Here is an 18927-nt window from a genome sequence, read left to right on the forward strand (position 1 = left end):
GCATGAAGCCCAGTGAGAGACTGCGCTGAGTATAATTAATGAAGAGCACGGGAACTACAGCAGGAAGGTCCCAATGGAAACTAGCATGTGAATAGAACCTGGAGGAGCATCCATTGAGGGATGATATGTGCATAACGGGGAAGATTTAAAAATTAATTATTTTGGCCCAAATGAATATACAATATTATAAGACCACATTGTGATTTTGAGAATAACTCTTTAATATGACTTTCCTATCATGGCAATTTACTGCTGCTTTATCTCCAGATTAATGTCCCTGGCTATAGTGGATCTTCACACAGGAACTCTGAGAGAACAGTTTGGGGAGAAAGGAGGGGGAGAGAGAAGCAAAAATAGTACAGGAGTGGGTGGAGGGAGGAGAGCGTTTTATAAGCAAGAGGTGGGGTCCCTGCGACATTGATCAATGCAGAGTCACAGTTCTGGTAAACGCGGCCTTACATCAGGGGTTTCGCTTCAGGCACAGCTGAACTATAACTCTCAGCAGTCTCATCCGTTGCTTTCCAATCAGTTGATATTTTTATTACCTCTATAGATTTGTAAGGCGTTTTCCTATATCTATCTGTACAGGTGTGAGCATACTACACAGGGGATCCTGAAAGTAAAGGGTTTCAATACACCTTCCTGGTTAAAGGGATTTTTGAGTCCCAAAATATATACATAAGTCAGCAGTAAATGGCAGACTATATAACATACTAATATGGTCCTGTTAGGCTTGTTGCCTGTATCGTGAAGTAGTCATTCCACCCGGGTCCTGGTGGCTTCACTTCTAGTCCTGTGCTTGATACAGGATAGTGATTCCTGTGTAGCCATATGACTTAATCAGTGCGCGAAGGTGGCTGGATGGCTGCTTATTTCCATAGCTAAGTCAGCCCCCTTCTTATGGTTGCTGCCAACCCTGATGGGAGACTCCTTAGCTATTACAATAAGCAGCCAGCCCCCTTCTTATGGTTGCTGCGAACAGTGATGGGTGACTCCTTAGCTATTACAATTAGCAGCCAGCCCCCTTCTTATGGTTGCTGCTAATACTGATGGGTGACTCCTTAGCTATTACAATAAGCAGCCAGCCCCCTTCTTATGGTTGCTGCTAATACTGATGGGTGACTCCTTAGCTATTACAATAAGCAGCCAGCCCCCTTCTTATGGTTGCTACTAACAGTGATGGGTGACTCCTTAGCTATTACAGTAAGCAGCCAGCCCCCTTCTTATGGTTGCTGCTAATACTGATGGGTGACTCCTTAGCTATTACAATAAGCAGCCAGCCCCCTTCTTATGGTTGCTGCTAATACTGATGGGTGACTCCTTAGCTATTACAATAAGCAGCCAGCCCCCTTCTTATGGTTGCTACTAACAGTGATGGGTGACTCCTTAGCTATTACAATAAGCAGCCAGCCCCCTTCTTATGGTTGCTGCTAATACTGATCGGTGACTCCTTAGCTATTACAATAAGCAGCCAGCCCCCTTCTTATGGTTGCTGCTAATACTGATGGGTGACTCCTTAGCTATTACAATAAGCAGCCAGCCCCCTTCTTATGGTTGCTACTAACAGTGATGGGTGACTCCTTAGCTATTACAATAAGCAGCCAGCCCCCTTCTTATGGTTGCTGCTAATACTGATGGGTGACTCCTTAGCTATTACAATAAGCAGCCAGCCCCCTTCTTATGGTTGCTGCTAATACTGATGGGTGACTCCTTAGCTATTACAATAAGCAGCCAGCCCCCTTCTTATGGTTGCTGCTAACACTGATGAGTGACTCCTTAGCTATTACTATAAGCAGCCAGCCCCCTTCATGTATGGCACAGGTGATATGATGACACAGGACAACACTCTTCTGTGTTGAGCATCGGGCCAAAAGTGGAGCTGCTGAACGCCACAGGCCAAAAAAGATGTCTGACAATAGGGGTTAATTTGAATTATATTGATACGTTATATAACTTATCATTTAAAGTTGATATGTATTTTCTGTCTAAAAACTCCTTTTTAGAGAGAAATAGAGCAGCCGATGGGGGACCTGGCAGACCCATATCCTTAACCCACCTGTTTTGTTTTTATCTTGTCCCAAGGTTGATATCCTTTTAATTCCAATAGTTTGCCCATCAGCTGGGCAGGTAAGGTGGCCACGACTGACACAGATGTTGTCCCACTGTTTGTCTTGCTTTTCCTGATTCTTCAGTAACTGGTTCTTGCCATTCATGGTTTGCTAAGCATTCAGTGGTGGTCAAAGCGTTGCTGAAATCTATATCCCAACCCTTGAAATATTCCTTTTGTGCTAGTTGGGGACCCCAGTGTCCTTTTCCTTCTCAGGTGCCCATTGTGTCCCTGCAGTCAGTCACCTTCTCATCCCCAAGCTGATTTTCCATTGTTTTCACTGAGATTTTATCATTGATTACAAGAGAATACATTGCGTTAGGTGCCGCTAATTACACTAACTGCAGGGTAATTAAAAACGAGCTGGTTGTAAATTTCTTTTGATGTAATTACCGTGATGTATACAGTGACTTTAGCTTCTTCATACTTAGGATTTCTTAATTAAGTCGGCGTCCCTATGGGAAACTGAATTCCAGCGGTCACAGACTGAGCTCCGTGATGTGCTTTGTCTCACTCATTTGGCCTTTCAATAAGTGATTGTCGTAAATAAGGCCGGGATAGGCGTGACAACATCTACTACCCATTATTGACCCTTTGTTTCGTCCCCGGTTACCAGCGTTGGTTGCAACGCCTCCTTTCCTGGATTGGAACATCAAGATAACTCAAAGACCCATTATTTAATAGTTTAAGGCTCATATACTATTATGAACATCAGATTCTGAATAGTTTTAGTTGAGAAAGTTGAATCGCAACTAGTGTTGAGCATTCCGATACTGCAAATATCGGGTATCAGCCAATATTCGCTGTATCGGAGTTCCGATACTTTTACGATATTGAATACCGGAATTGGAAGTTCCCATAATGCAATGATGCACTATAATGGAGTGTGGGTGGTGTGTGGGTGGAGAAGGCATGTCTGTGTGTGCGGGCCTGCCGGGGGTCTGTGCGGGCCTGCCGGGGGTTTGTGCGGGCCTGCCGGGGATCTGTGCGGGGCTGCCGAGGGTCTGTGCGGGCCTCTCGGGGGTTGTGTGTGTATGCAGGCATCGTCTGATGGGACTGCAAGTCCCATCGGGCTATGCCTGCTACAATGACAGTGATTGACACATTAGCCAATGATGGGACAGTAGTAGTCCCATCATCCACCTAATGTGCTGAATGTAAAAAAAAAAAAAAAAACACAAATATACATACAACATACTACATACATACTACATACATACTACATACATACTACATACATACAACATACTACATACATACAACATACTACATACATACAACATACTACATACAAGATACTACATACATACAACATACATACAACTTACATACATACTACATACATATATACTACATACATACTACATACATGCAACATACATACAACCTACTACATACATACTACATACATACAACATACTATTCATACTACATTCATACTACATACATACTACATACATGCAACATGCATACTACATACATGCAACATGCATACTACATACTACATATATACATACTACATACATACTACATACTACATACATACTACATACAATACATTCATACATTACATACAATACATTCATACATTACATACAATACATTCATACATTACATACAATACATACATATAGACATACAGTACATATAACATAGATTACATACTCCCCATCACTTGTCACTTTGTTCCCCGAAGCCAGTGTCATCTGTAAAAAATATGAAAATAACAAACAATATACTCCCTGATCCGCAGAAATCCACGAGTGTCCCAGGACGATCTCCCGTGGAGAACGGCAGCATCAGCTGATGCGACCACTCTCTAGGGGCTCCAGGAATACAATGACGGGAGGAAGGTATCCTTCCGTACTGTATTCCTCCGCCACTGTAAAAAAAATAGTCCCTAGTCTCACTTTTGGCATTGCTGTGTGAGAAATTTCCCACGCAGCAAATGCCATAAAGTGAGACTCTGAACTATAGTAACCTCTCAGTGGTGCACTGCAGGAGCCATTGTCTCCTGTCAGTGTGTCACTGAGGGTCCTATAGAGCAGTGACATCACCCGATGTCACTGTTCTATAGGGGAGATCGTCGTGGGACACTCGTTTTTAATTGAACTACTGCGGACAGGTACTATACGGTTTATTATTTTACGTTTTTTGCAGGCAATGAAGTATGGTAAGTATGGTTAAATGAAGAATATTAAAATACTTTTTTCTGGCTGTGTCTTGATTTTTTTTTTAACTCTTTCACTACAATAGGATTAATAATGGATAGGCGTCTTATTGACGCCTCTACATTATTAACCCGGCTTAATGTCACCTTACAATAGCAAGGTGACATTAACCCCTTATTACCCCATATCCCACCGCTACTCGGGAGTGGGAAGAGAGGGGCTAAGTGCCGGAATTGGCGCGTCTTAAGCTGTCTGCATAGCCTTTCTGGCTATAAAATATAGGGGGACCCCACATCATTTTTTGGGGGTCGCTCTATTTTAATAGCCAGTAAAGGCTATGCAGACAGCTGCGGGCTGATATTCATATCCTGGGAGGGGCCATGGGTATTAACCCCTTCCCAGGCTACAAATATTGGCCCCCGGCCGTCGGCTTTCCCCCTCTGGCACAGAAAATTGCGCGGGACCCACGCCGTTTTTTTTGTTTTTTTTTTTTAAATTAAACGCTCATTAAGGCCTCTTTCACACTTGCGTCGGTACGGGTCCGTCGCTATGCGTCGGGCCGACGCACGTTGTGAAATTTGTGCACGACGTGGGCAGCGGATGCAGTTTTTCAACGCATCCGCTGCCCATTCTCAAGTCCGGGGAGGAGGGGGCGGAGTTTCGGCCGCGCATGCGCGGTAGAAAATGGCAGACGCGACGGACAAAAAACGTTCACTTGAACGTTTTTCCGTGCCGACGGTCCGCCAAAACACGACGGATCCGTTGCACGACGGACGCGACGGATGGTGAAAAACGCATCCTGCGAGCACATTTGCAGGATCCGTTTTTCTCCCAAAATGACAGATTGCGACGGATTGCTAAAAACGCAAGTGTGAAAGTAGCCTTAGAAACATTGGCCTTTCTATTATATATCTATGGATATATCTATCCATAGATGTATTTATAGATAGATATATCTATAGATACATAGATGTATCTATCCATATATCTGGCTGCTTTCACACATCAAGTTTTTGCCGTCAAGCACAATCCGGCTAGTTTTGAAAAAAACGGATCCGTTTTTTTCTCATAGAGTTGTATTAGCACTGAATTGCGCCTGATGGCCATACGTTTTATCCGTTTTTAGCCGGATCCGTCAAAAAAGCTTTATCCGCCGGCCGGAAAACACATACAGAGAAACGTTTTTTCTGTCCGGTGAAAAAACGCACAGCGATGGATCTGGCGAAAAACGTATGACGCAGGCGTCGGGGACGCTAATGAAGCAAGGGGAGGCGGCGCGCAGAGGCCATGAGTGACGGCTGTGGTGCGTCTGGATTAGGGGGGAAAGACCTGCCCCAGGATGATTTCACGGTATGAGAGGGCACATTTTATAAGCGTTTTTTTTTCAGCGTGTGCAGGGAGCATAACTAAAAGAGCCACCTTGTCAGAATGCAGCATTAGTGCTGCACAAGGTGGCTCTTTTAGTTAAAAACGCCTGTGGGGGTGACAGGTTCCCTTTAAAGAGTTTGCAATATGACTTAGGGTAAACATTCTGTGAAGAGGAAAAGAAACTAGATAACTAGAAGACCTCATATGAGTTTGATGGTTGGGGAATCTCACTTAATTGGCAAATATGGCTAACTTTTTTTCCTCATACATGCAGCAGTCTTGAAGGTGACCCTTCACATTAAATTGCTAAAATTCAAAAAGTGCCATCTCTCTTCCCCCTTATATCATCTGTCATGGGAGAGTTGGGAGTTCTGTTTAGATGGTCAGTACTTGTCTCTGAAATTGGTACATATGGCCAACTTTTCTGTAGTGTTTATGGGGGCCTTAAAGGGAATGTGTCATCAGAAAATGCTGTTTAAACCCAGATTTCATGTTTAAAATATTTTTTTAAACATTTTTGGCATTTTTTTATACTTTTTTCTTATCACGATACAAATAAAAAAAAAAAAAGTAGAAATCTGGCCATGTATACAAGCCACTTGTGCTATTCTAGACTCATACTTCCTGTTATTTCAGGAAATCTGCCGGCACATTAGCAGCAATAGCTATTCCATTATGTTGGATCATCTAACGTGTGTGCGCGCCATTGTGAATGGAGGGGGAGCTATGACTTCATTTTTGCAAATGGTAGAGCCTTTGTTGTCTATTGTTTTATACAGTTGTTCATTTTATTTTATTTATTTTTTTAAATATATGTGATACACAGACCTTATATAAACAAGGGGTCATTTTCTGATAAAACATTCCCTTTTAATATGTCTGGCATTGTTTTTTTTCTGTAAATACAAGAAAAATCAAACGGAAATATGTATTGCCACATAATCATTGAGATATGAGAGAGAAATTTGTTATGATGGGGCACAGGCACATGCGGCCATACACACTAGATGAAGTCATCCATACTCACTGATGATGGATGACAAACTATATGTACAGTGAAGGAAATAAGTATTTGATCCCTTGCTGATTTTGTAAGTTTGCCCACTGAGAAAGACATGAACAGTCTATAATTTTAAGGGTAGGTTAATTTTAACATTGAGAGATAGAATATCAAAAATAAAATCCAGAAAATCACATTGTATAAATTATATACGGTAAATGTATTTGCATTTTGCAGTGAGAAATAAGTATTTGATCTCTGTGGTAAACAAGACTTACCGTAATACTTGGTGGCAGCTTATAGAAAGAGGTGGCATCATATAATTGTAAAATGTATCTGAAGGAGTTAAGAACTGGAGATTTAGAGGGGTGATGTAATGGGGCAGGGATTTTGGGGACTTCTCCTTAGAAATTTCATTGAAGAGCATCACATTCATCCTCTTCCCAACTTGAAATGCTGATAATCGTGAACATTCACAGTAAATATGTAATATTTTAGTGTCCCTTTAAGTTATCTACTTTGCTTTTAGAGAAGGTCTAGGCTGTTCTATGGCAATAAACCCAGACTTCCCCTTGGGATTATGAGACCATGTTCACGTGACCAGCAAATATTGTCACCAAATAACGATCAAGGTCACCCATCAGATCCTGGGGTCTTTACCCATGTAGCGCCATTTACACCTCTAACCTATCTCATCTATTACTGCTATACAGGTCAATGCAATTGATTTCCCCCTTTTTACCGAGGCACGTTGAGAAAATTATGCACGACGTGGGGAGCGGATGCAGTTTTTCAACGCATCCGCTGCCCATTCTAAAGTCCGGGGAGGAGGGGGCGGAGTTCCGGCCGCGCATGCGCGGTAGAAAGTGGCAGACGCGACGTGCGAGAAAACGTTCCCTTGAACGTTTTTTCGTGCCGATGGGCCGCGAAAACACGACGGATCCAGTGCACAACGGACGCGACGTGTGGCCATACGTCGCGATCCGTCAGCAATACAAGTCTATGGGCAAAAAAAACGCATCCTGCGGGCACATTTGCAGGATCCATTTTCTGCCCAAAACGACGGATTGCGACGGATTAAAAAAAACGCTAGTGTGAAAGTAGCCCAAAAGGACGAGTTCTCTAATAGAAGCTGCTTCAGGAACACTCCACCTTTAGAGCGGTTTTCTAGGAGTTTTTCATTTTCTGAAATGTTGTCAAGGCCTTTTGATAGGACTGTTTGAAGTGTTTACCGTCAGAAGACACTTCTTAAAAGGGTGTGTGTGTGTATGTAAGGAAAAAAAAGTGTTTGTGGGTATGTGGAAAAAAAAGCAACATGTGAACAAGCCTAAAGAGTTCAATTGCAACTTGTTTTTTTTCCCCCATGAGGCATTTTTCAATCTCTATAGCTGGAAAAAGAACACTCCAAAGATTGTACGTATGACGTCTAAGTACGGTAATTTTATAGTAGAAATTAATCGGGAGTGTCTTTCCTGCGCTTTTGAGGCATCTTTTGTAGCGGACCCACTCTGAAAGACTCCTGAATAAAAGTGTCCTCATTCCCGAAGTCTATCTGGAGGAAGTGACCATAGACTGGTGGAGTCTCCACATGGTCCACCTGAGGGTCGCTGGGATCCTGTATAATGAATAGAGTCTGGTGAAGAAAGCTCGCACACCGCAGTCGAACTGCTTCAATCGGCGACTGGCCTCGCCAGGCACAAGGGTCACAGCACAACGTATCGAGGACCTCCACTTTATTAACACTCGTTTACTGGTTTACCGTCAGTGGGCGAAAGCCTCTCTCAACTCCTGCTGAATAATTTACTAAGTGCAGTGTTACAGCAAAATGAGACAGGGAAGGTTTGTGACCTCAGAGAAATGAGGAGCGTGTCAGCGAGCAGTGAATCGTGCGCACCGAGGTGTTAATCAGCTCCCCCTCCATTGCTGTGGTATTATTTGTCTTCTGTCACCCCCTCACCTACACCCTTCTCATAATCTACTGGCGCAAGAGCACTTTCTATTGCGTTAGGCTTTCTTTCTCGCACGTACGGCGGCGCTCTCCGATTGTTCCCTGTCAATTGTATTCTGCTTTCATTTCCTTCGAGAATCTTTTATACAATAATTTATGTAATCAAGATGATGGCACCGCACCGCTATAAGCCTGCTTGGAGGAAGCATTCATGCATCATCGCATGTTTATTACCTCATTGCTTTTGTGTCTTAAAACCTTTTTAGTATTAGGTCCTCTAGTTTGCGGAGAGAAAAAAAAATATAAAGGCTTATTGTACTTTAATTAAAGAGAATGTGTCACGAGGTTTTAGATCCCCCCATCTGAAAGCAGCATAATGTAGGCGAAGAGACCCTGATTCCAAAGATGTATCACTTACTGGGCTGCTTGCTGTAATTTTGATTTAAAATAATTGTTTCATCTCCTGTAGATCTAGCAGTTCTCTGATTGTTGAGCCCTGTATAACCTCACCCACACCACTGATTGGTAGGCTGTGCTTCCAATAAATGGGGGCAGCGGGGTTATGCAGAACTCATGAATATGCTTGGCTACCTGGCAGCGGGTTTACTAGTCCTGATGAAACAGAGATTTTATGAAAACTACACTAAGTAGCCCAGTAGGTGATACATCACTGGAATCTGGGTCTCTGCGGCTACATTATGCCACTCTCAGATTAGGTCTCAAAAGCATGGTGATATATTTCGGTTAAAGGGATCCAAATGTTTAAAAAAGTTCCTGGATATCGAATTCTATTCTCCCCTCTATGGACGATTGCTAGAAGCTGCACAGCTATCAGACCCAACTGTACTGGGTGCTCCTTTTATTAGAGGGAAGAGAATGAAGCTACTGCATGGAACATCACCTGCTAGTAACCACAAATTGTGGACAAACCAGATCTTGTGGAAATTGGTTCAACAATAAAGTAGAATTGTAGCTTAGTGTACATCAAGCGAAATGTTGGAAATCAGCAGTACTAATGATACTCAGGTCTAGTCTATAGTCATATTACCGTAGTCTGCTTATACCACCATGGCAATCCCAGAACAAGCACGAATGTAAACTAGATTTTTATGACTGCATGAGAATCTATAGATTAAGTACACTGCCCCTTTACGCGCATTTGCCACCAGCACACATTTGTCATTTTGTGGTTTCTACAAGTACTTGAGAATGTGCGGCCAATAACGAGTGTGAATAGAATTATTGATAACAAGAATAAATACAAATCCTCTATCGACTTTTAGTAATTTGGATAATTAGAATTTAGGAAATTAGGATAGTAGAATTGGAATGTACCTGTGTTAAATAGGACCCGTCTTTTGCCATAGGTATGTATTTTTAAAATGTTGTAAATGCCGCTGTTCTCTTGAATACAGCATCTTTGCTTCCTCTGCCTCTCTGTTCCTGAAATATGGCCCACTGTTCCCCATATGTAAATCTAGGTTTTTTTTTCCCAAGTGGGCATGGTCTTCAACTCTACTCTGTGGGAGTCTTCTTGAGGACCACGCCCAGTTGTCTAAAAAAAACCCGCTAGATTTATATACAGGGAAGAGGGGAACATTATCTCAGGAACAGTGAGGACAGGAGAAAAAATAAATGGCACCATTTAAATCCAATAGAAAAATTGACATATTTAGGGTAAATGGGAGGTGCTTCTGAAAAATGAGCCCTGATATAAAGCTGTCTCTTACTGATCTCAGCAGGTTGGCACAGGATACAGCTTCCTGGGATTATACATAACCAGTGCTGTGTGCAAATTAGATTGGCTGACTGGTTCACTCCAGTAGCTAAGCCAGCCCCTTTCAAGTAGCTAAGCCAGCCCCTTCAATGTCAAGGTTGATGCACAGACACAGAAGAGGGTGGGCTTATAAGTGAAATTGAGCTAATCAGCTATCCTCCTGTGTCAGACACGAGCCAGAGCTGGAAATGCTGGGACACTAGGTCGGCACTTATAGCTTCAAATTAGAGGAATTGTTCTTAATATATGTAACGTACATACAACTGCATACATATTAAAAAGTTGTCTCTTAGACCTGAAGAGGCTGTTGTATTTACTTTGAAAATTTATGTCAGCATGCCTGTATAATCCCGGTCTTAAAATGAGCATTTTTTTAAACCAACTCACACTGTATATTTGTCAAAATGTCGCGTTCTGCAGGCAAGTTTGGGCTCTGTCTCGGTTGACGTTTTAGACCTGGCTTTGGGGCAGCTTTGTGGTGCTGGGGCATAGCATCCTATGTGATGCCGCTCTCCCAGTCACATACAATACTCTTGACTACTTTTCATCTGGAGTAGCATGAATCCTGTGTTCATACAGTGACTCTCCGGGACGCCTCTCCGGCCTCCATATGACATCACTTGGGCTTCCATCATTATCAGATGGTATTACTGCCCCCGGTACATGCTGCCGGTGCGTTGGACATGGGAGGGTTGATCTTGGCATAATGGAGTGTTTTCCTTCCTCCCTGGAACCTTGACTACATGGATCTGGCTGCCTAATCCAATAAGGGGCTGATTGCGCCTCGAGGTGTATATCTACTGTGACGCGTCTCTTTATACTATGCCCACGAGGAAGATCTGACCGTGCAGAGAAATTATTTCATTTAATCCCTTACTTGTAAAAAAAAAAGTCGCTGATGGGTTAGGAAGAGGTTAAAATTCCTTCAGCTTCATTGTGGCGTGGACAGGCTGCTTCTCCCTGTCAGCGGACCACCTGTCGCAGAAATCCCCCCCCCTCCTATGGTGCTATCGCTCCCTTCTGATCGCAGCAGGGCCTTGCTAGCACGCACAGCCGTGCCGGGATGTGCGCTCACTACCCTCAGCTTCACCGTTCTACAGTCAGTAAGTTAACATTTCCATCCGACATTCACGGAGCGTACATCGGCAGCCTTCCTTTTTTTTTTTTTTCCTCCTTTTTTATTTTATATATTCTAATTTGTTCCCAGAATCCATGTCACCGCTCCTTATATGGCGATGATTTTTTCCTCTTTGCGTTTCCATGACAACAAGAGCACTGCACCATTCATTAGCTCAGGACCGAACTGCATCCCTACGCCGCCTTTTGCATCTCTCTCCCTCCGTGCTTGTTCTGCACCATCCCACTCCCCTCCTGTGTGCTGCCCTAGGAGGAGGGGAGGAAGGAGGACTAAGGGGGGGACAGTAATACAAATTTTGATGCCCTCTGCAGCCTCGCTGGAGGAAGAGGAGTGCTAGCTTGTCATATCGCGGAGGAGAAGGTACGGCTGTGTCTGCAGATCGAGCATCCAGTGCCTGCTCTGCTGGAGACAGGATTGACCCGCGGGAGGTCAGGACACAGCTGGACCGGTGACAACCTAGATGTGTGGGTTCGGGTGCATAGCGAGGACGGGCGCCACTGCCGCGTCTTCCAAAGTGGCAGGACGGAGCAAGTGACGCTATCCTGGAGCTTGGGATTTTCCACGATTTCTGTAGCCACCCTCTGTGTAAGTAATTTCTCTAGGACATGGTGGGGTGTGAGAACCACATGTGATCGGGAAGATGATGGATGTCTTGCCATTTCATGCATGAGTTGTTCCAAGTCGTGGTTTTTCGTACCTTGCTCTTGAGCTGCGATAGTCATCATGGCTATAGAAATTTGGTGACTTATTCATGAGATGGACAGATGTTAGCACGAGGCTTAATGGAGGCCAACGTAAAGCTCAGAGCTGCTTCTTAAGGACTCCATGCTCTGGAGGACCTCAATGCACCGAGGTGCGGCACGCCTGAGTCCGTCCACTTGGCCCATCTGTGACCAGGTAGCTCTGGACCTGTACAAGTGATAGGACCTTGACCGTGATGTTGGTGCCACCTACGTGTTAAGGCCGCTACTGATTTACATATAAATTAACTCTTTATATTTGCTATATATTCTGTCTTGTCATACTGCTGCCTCATTGAAAAAAAAAAATGCCTGCATTATTGCAGCATGCCTACCTCAGGTTTTCTAGAGGCACATCAGTCTACCCTCAGCTGGTTCTGAAGGCCCCGCAGCCATTTTCTAATCCTTAAAGATTCACTGGGCCAATGTTATGGAGGTGAAGGATCCTTTTTTTTAACAGATGGCATAGTATTATTTTTTTTTTTCATTGCCGGAATTGGACCAATTTTTTTGACCCCTTTTCACTGTGCGATGCTGCTTTCTTCTGGAGGCAGCCATTTTATTGACCTCTGACCTCTGACCAGTTTCAGATGGAATGTTTAATCCGCAGTTATGGTAAAAATCATGCTGCCATCAATCAACACAGACATAAAGGCATAGGCATATCTATGGCGCATGCAATTGGCATTGGTGTGGTCACCTAGAGGGTGTAACCTGCCCCCTCATTATTGGGAGGCATTCGTCAATCTGATTGATGAAGCACCAAGTCCCTCTGTGATGTCTCACATAATATTATATAGGTATACAATCCTATATACTCGCATAATTAGCCGCTTTACTCCTTTCCTGGCTCTGCGCTCCTTAACGCGCTGTAACTGATGGTCTTGAGGCTGAAATTGCATTTTATATAGTGATGGATGATTTGATGTTCCTCTCCGGCAGTAATTCGCCAGTGAGGTATTGAAGTGCGTGCTGCGCTCCCTTACAATCCATTTCAGCTGAACGATGGCAAGTACAGATAATGTGATAAGCCGACATTGGAGCATGCATGTACCATTTGCTTTTATATATTGAATTGGTATTTGTGTGGGTGCTTTGGAGGACGTCCAATGTGGTTACAGTCCGTCTCGATGATCCGACGCTGGGCGGCAATGTTCTTCCATTGTTATCTAGAATGCTCTCGGAATAATTCCTGTATTGGTGGTTCTGGACCCTGCCTCCCATTACCATTATGCACTATAGCTGCCAGCTTCCTCCTACTTCATTAATTCCAGTAGCTCATGGCTTCCCCTTGGATTGTTGGCATTGTTATGGAAGTCTCATACACATAGGGTCTTCAGTCCATTCTGCAGTACCACTTGTGACCAACAGGTGATGCCAAGTGAAATCCGGCATCTTCAGCTTCGTGCGCACGGTCGTATTACAGGTCTGCATTGTGCGGTGACAATGGAAATCTGCCATTGTTTGCCCTCATATCCCTTGGATTTCATGGCTTGTTCCATAACTCGCCATATTATCCAGGTATGCCATGCTTCTATGGGAGAATATGCTCATGTACCGAGGCACACACCGGTCTGTAACACACGAGGCCATAGATCCATCCACGCTATCCCGAGAATAGCAACTGACGTTTTATTTAACGGGATGGCAAACCATATCCAAAGCAACGATGTAGGGAGCTATTCTATATTAATATTGGTCTGTGATTGTATATTGTGAGTTATGCCTGCAAATGCCATTGTATGCAGATGGAAAATAAAGGGTGTAAAATTTATTGGCATCTTGGCAATGCTGGCCAGAGATATACATCTTGTTCCTTGTGTATAAAGATATGAATCTAATTATGTATTGTTGCATTTATCAGTAAAACCCTAGTTTTAGTTATGGTAGTGTTCATGGTTAGTACACGGTTTTACTTTCTGGACTCTGCTGCACTACATGTCACTAAGGCTTAGCTGACTGCATTGAACAGAGCTGCACTACATATCGCTTTGGCCTAGCTGACTGCAGTGGGCAAAGTGACACTACATGCCATATAGGCCTAGCTGATTGCAGTGGGCAGTGCTATACTATGTCACTTAGGCCTGGCTGAATGCATTGAACAGAGCTGCACTACATGTCGCTGCAGTGGGCAGAGCGGCACTAAATGTCACTTGGGCCCTGCTGATTGCGGTGGCCAGTGCTACACTACTGTCACTTAAGTCTAGCTGACTGTGGTGAGCAGAGCTGTACTACATGTCACTTAGGCCTGACTGACTTCCGTGGGCAGTGCTGCACTATTTGCCACTTAGGCCTGGCTGACTGCAGTGGGCAGAGCTGCACAAAATGTCACTTAGGCCTAGCTTATTGTGGTGGTCAGGGCTATACCACATGTCACTTAGGCCTAGTTGACTGCAGTGGGTAGATTGGCCCTACATGTCACTTAGGCCTGGCTGACTGCAGTAGGTACATTGACACAACATGTCACTTAGTCCTGGCTGACTGCAGTGGGTCGATTGGCCATACATGTCACTTAGGCCTGGCTGACTGCAGTGGGTAGATTGGCCCTACATGTCACTTAGGCCTGGCTGACTGCAGTGGGTACATTGACACAACATGTCACTTAGTCCTGGCTGACTGCAGTGGGTCGATTGGCCGTACATGTCACTTAGGCCTGGCTGACTGCAGTGGGTAGATGGGCCCTACATGTCACTTAGGCCTGGCTGACTGCAGTGGGTCGATTGGCCCTACATGTCACTTAGGCCTGTCTGACTGCAGTGGGTAGATTTGCACTACATGTCACTTAGGCCTGACAGACTGCAGTGGGCAGAGCAGCACTACATGTCACTTAGGTCTGGCTGACTGCAGTGGGTAGATTGGCACTACATGTCACTTAGGCCTGGCTGACTGCAGTGGGTAGATTGGCACTACATGTCACTTAGTCCTGGCTGATTGCAGTGGGCAGAGCAGCACTACATGTCACTTAGGTCTGGCTGGCTGCAGTGGGTAGATTGGCACTACATGTCACTTAGGCCTGGCTGATTGCAGTGGGTAGATTGGCACTACATGTCACTTAGGCCTGGCTGATTGCAGTGGGTAGATTGGCACTACATGTCACTTAGGCCTGGCTGATTGCTGTGGGTAGATTGGCACTACATGTCACTTAGGCCTGGCTGATTGCAGTGGACAGTGCTACACTACAGGTCACTAAGGCCTGACTTTCTGCAGTGGTCAGATCAGCACTACATGTCACTTAGGCCTAGCTGATTGCAGTGGGCAGTGCTGCACTGTTTGCCACTTAGGCCTAGCTGACTGTGGTGGGCAGCGCTGCAATATTTCCCCCCCACCTGTTTTCCTTTATACCTCTGTGGAGAAATCCTCCAGATCACATACAAAGCAGATCTTGTTTCCAGTAACCAGTTCAGGCTTTACAGTGCTCGTAAGACGCGGATGGATTGATCTTGGCCCATAAACACTTGCTGAATGTTTGTAAAAGTGGTTCATTGATCACCATGAGATACAAGATACTCAGCGCCGGATTAAAGGTCATGTGGCGTGTATCTATCCAGCCGGTGACACAGATCAGGCGAGAGCATTTATATTCATTTATTAGGAGTAAGCCCGGCACTTGGGAAGTACGGTAAATAGGAGATAAATTATCCTTATTCCTATTCACTGTGATACTTCTTAGGTCCCATTTAATACAATGTCTTCTACATCTGCTGCATTATCATGTATTCCTGGCCTGCATCGGTTCGTCGTGGACGTCATATTAATGATGTATCTTGCATTTGAACATGAATGAGATGGAGATTTATGGGACCTAGTTTTGGTTATTATAGTTGGGATCTTCACTCTGTTCCTCGGGTCACCTTTTTGATAATGACGATCTACATACATGTATTTACCGTGTTGTGAAAATTCTCATTAGTGGAAGCAAGTTCACAGATTGTGATTAAACCCCTATTTTCTCAGGACCCAGTCACTGGCGTGAACAGTATGGCAATTGCATTAAAGTGGAAATTAACAGATAAAGATTAAATTAGTAATACTCTAATCTGATGGTTTTCTTTATTACTACATATTGTTAATGATATAAATTGGTTTTAAAGGTCCATTTACACACTACGATTATTGTGAAAGGGTGTTCCGATGAATGATTGTCGACCAAACAGCGACGCTGCAGCGATCTGGATCGTTGTCAGTATCGCTGCAGCGTCGCTTAGTGTGACAGTAATCATGCAGTTTGTCTAGGCTGTCCATCACCTGAGGGTCTTTTGTTGGGAGAATTGATATTTTGTTTTGCACACCTGATCATTGTTCTCGGCAGCACATTATCCTGTGTAAACAGGAATGGTGCTGCCAAGAACAATGGCAGCATATACTATTACAGGGGCTAGTGTGACCTTGCCAGTGCATCAGGGAGTATAGGCTATTGTTGTTTTATAATGGTGAATATAGCAACTGTAAAGGGATTGTATGAATAGTAGACAACCCCAAGCAAGTAGCTGATTGTCAATCGTCTAGTGTCGGCAGGTTTATAAACAACCCTTTAAGATGGATGTTTTCTGAATGGCTGTTCATGGTTGGTCTTTGAACATTGATATCTTAGATGATGTAGCCGTGAAGGGACAAAACAAACAGGCAATCTTTTGTAATCTGTGGTATGTTTTGGTCTTTTGGCCTTTTTCAACTACAAGAAAAATGGCAGAACAACATTTCAACAGGTATCTTCAACTAGTCAATATCTGCCATGTTCTTATGTCATAAAAAGATGCACTTTTTCATTTTGGGGGGCACTTCTCACAAATATGGAGTCCTCGTGTGACTGTAGAAGCGTCCATACATGAGACTAAAGTTGAAAAGTGACAATCTTATTGATTATGAACGTTTGTCAGGTGACATTTAACTAGGAGAGACTGTTTGATCACAGACGGTGATAATTTTACATGAGGTCTGACATGTTTGAAATTGTGAAGCACTTTCATCTACCAACTATATCTTTCTTTAAAACCATCTTCTGTTGCCATTGGACACGTTACCGTAAGTCGTTTGATGGTTGAACAACCATTGAAGGAGTGAACGATCCTCTGGTATGCCAATGCATCTAGACTCCCTTTTAGTCCACATTGCCCTTTACAGTAGATTAGTCTGGTGCCTCATCTTTAATGACACTTGGAGGTGGCCAATCTTTCTGGGGAAATTCTAACAACCGAAGATCTTTCATCTTTTCGGTGTAAATATCAACCACGGCTGACTTCGTTTCAGTCTATGACTGTCACTGGTCGGATAAAACTGGTGTTGGTTCTTGAGTTTTACCAGTAGAATATTCTTTTGTGTCATTTCATTGGGTCCAACATGTTTATTTTCTACTAAAACTAAAGTCCACCTAACACAAATTCAAAGATCTTGAGATGTAGGCCTTTCCAAAACATGCAATTTGTGTTACAGCTTTTTCTCCGTTGACATCCACCCCCTCATTACCTACCAAGCCCCCTCCTTTGCCATTATCTGTAAATTCAGTAGCTTTCCATCGAATACAGATTCTGTCATCTCGGGAACATTGAGGCTTACGTTCTGCTACTTCACCTGCTGCATCTTGACGTAGCAGAATGTGCATCTTGGTGTTCATCTGCCATCTGGGGGTTTTCAGTGAGTGTTTAGCTACTCATATGATCCACCGTGAGGTTGACTTGTATATTTCCAGGATGTGTACATGTATATAATACACACGTCTGTATATCCCTTTTGATTTGCACGTTGGTTGATCGATCTTGCTCCATGGGATTGGTCACACATTGAGCATTAGACAATTCATTAGTAGCAATAAAGCCACCTATTGTTTAGGCACAGTGACGGATGACAATTCATTCTGTGCCACTCAAGCTCTAAAAAATGCGGCTGATGCATGCAGCCCATGTATAGCCAAAATGAATCCTTAAGAGATGTAGATTGCGTCTTTCAACAATAGAGACATCTACCCTCTTGAAAGCTTTGTGTAGAGATTGATGTACACTACAAATGTCTCGCTTGCGAGCGCTACTCCACATATAGCTCCTTCTTTGTCAATTCACTTTACACCAGCATTTCTGGTTGCTTGCCTTCGGGGGGTGGCTCGATGTAGGTCAGGGCCAGGGATGTAGGCTTGTGTATTAGGGTAGGGGGGGGGGGTGAATGTATAGAGAAGACTGGAGCTGAGATGTAGGTGGAATTATTGATGCAGTGAAAGAAGTGAGTGGGCAGAGATTAGTATAATAAGAGCTGCAGACTGCAGTTGCTTTGTGGACAAGCAAAGCCATGTATGTTAACCTCTGAAGAGTCTAGACTGCAAGCTCCTTGGCCCTACGGCCGGACAGTACACCTGATACATAAGCGTTATGTTCATAGGATCACTGGTCTTGGCATTTACTTATTTCCTGCTGCAATTAGAGGTGTTTACGCCAATGAATGTAATATTAACAATATTAATTTACGAAAGGTCCAACAATTATGAATTTTCTGCATTCAATGAGGGTTTCCATCTCAAGTATTTGATATAACAACAGAATATGCAATAAAGGGCTTGACCGGTTAGTGCCCCACCTATAGAGTGATAGTATACACCCTGAGCGCCCGATCCACCAGATGAGGTAAGAAGGTCATGGACATAGCTTATATACGTACTATAGTACATGCCTGAACCATTCCCTGTGCCAACAG

General features: G+C 43.8%; 1 protein-coding gene across 6 annotated transcripts in view; it reads left to right on the forward strand.

The window, feature by feature from the left end:
- Positions 1-18927, forward strand: part of TANC2 (tetratricopeptide repeat, ankyrin repeat and coiled-coil containing 2) — a 656536-nt gene that overhangs the window by 519085 nt on the left and 118524 nt on the right. Inside the window, exon 1 of one of the 6 annotated variants that reach the window (XM_069751353.1) lies at positions 11781-12094. The exons of 4 other annotated variants lie outside the window; for them this stretch is intronic. The gene's annotated coding sequence lies outside the window, so the exon portion shown is untranslated. Of the gene's footprint in view, positions 1-11780; positions 12095-18927 lie in introns of those variants that run through there. One more of the 6 variants, XM_069751351.1, reaches the window with a different exon arrangement.

Source organism: Ranitomeya imitator, chromosome 2 (genome assembly GCF_032444005.1).
Source record: "Ranitomeya imitator isolate aRanImi1 chromosome 2, aRanImi1.pri, whole genome shotgun sequence".
Lineage (NCBI taxonomy): Eukaryota > Metazoa > Chordata > Amphibia > Anura > Dendrobatidae > Ranitomeya > Ranitomeya imitator.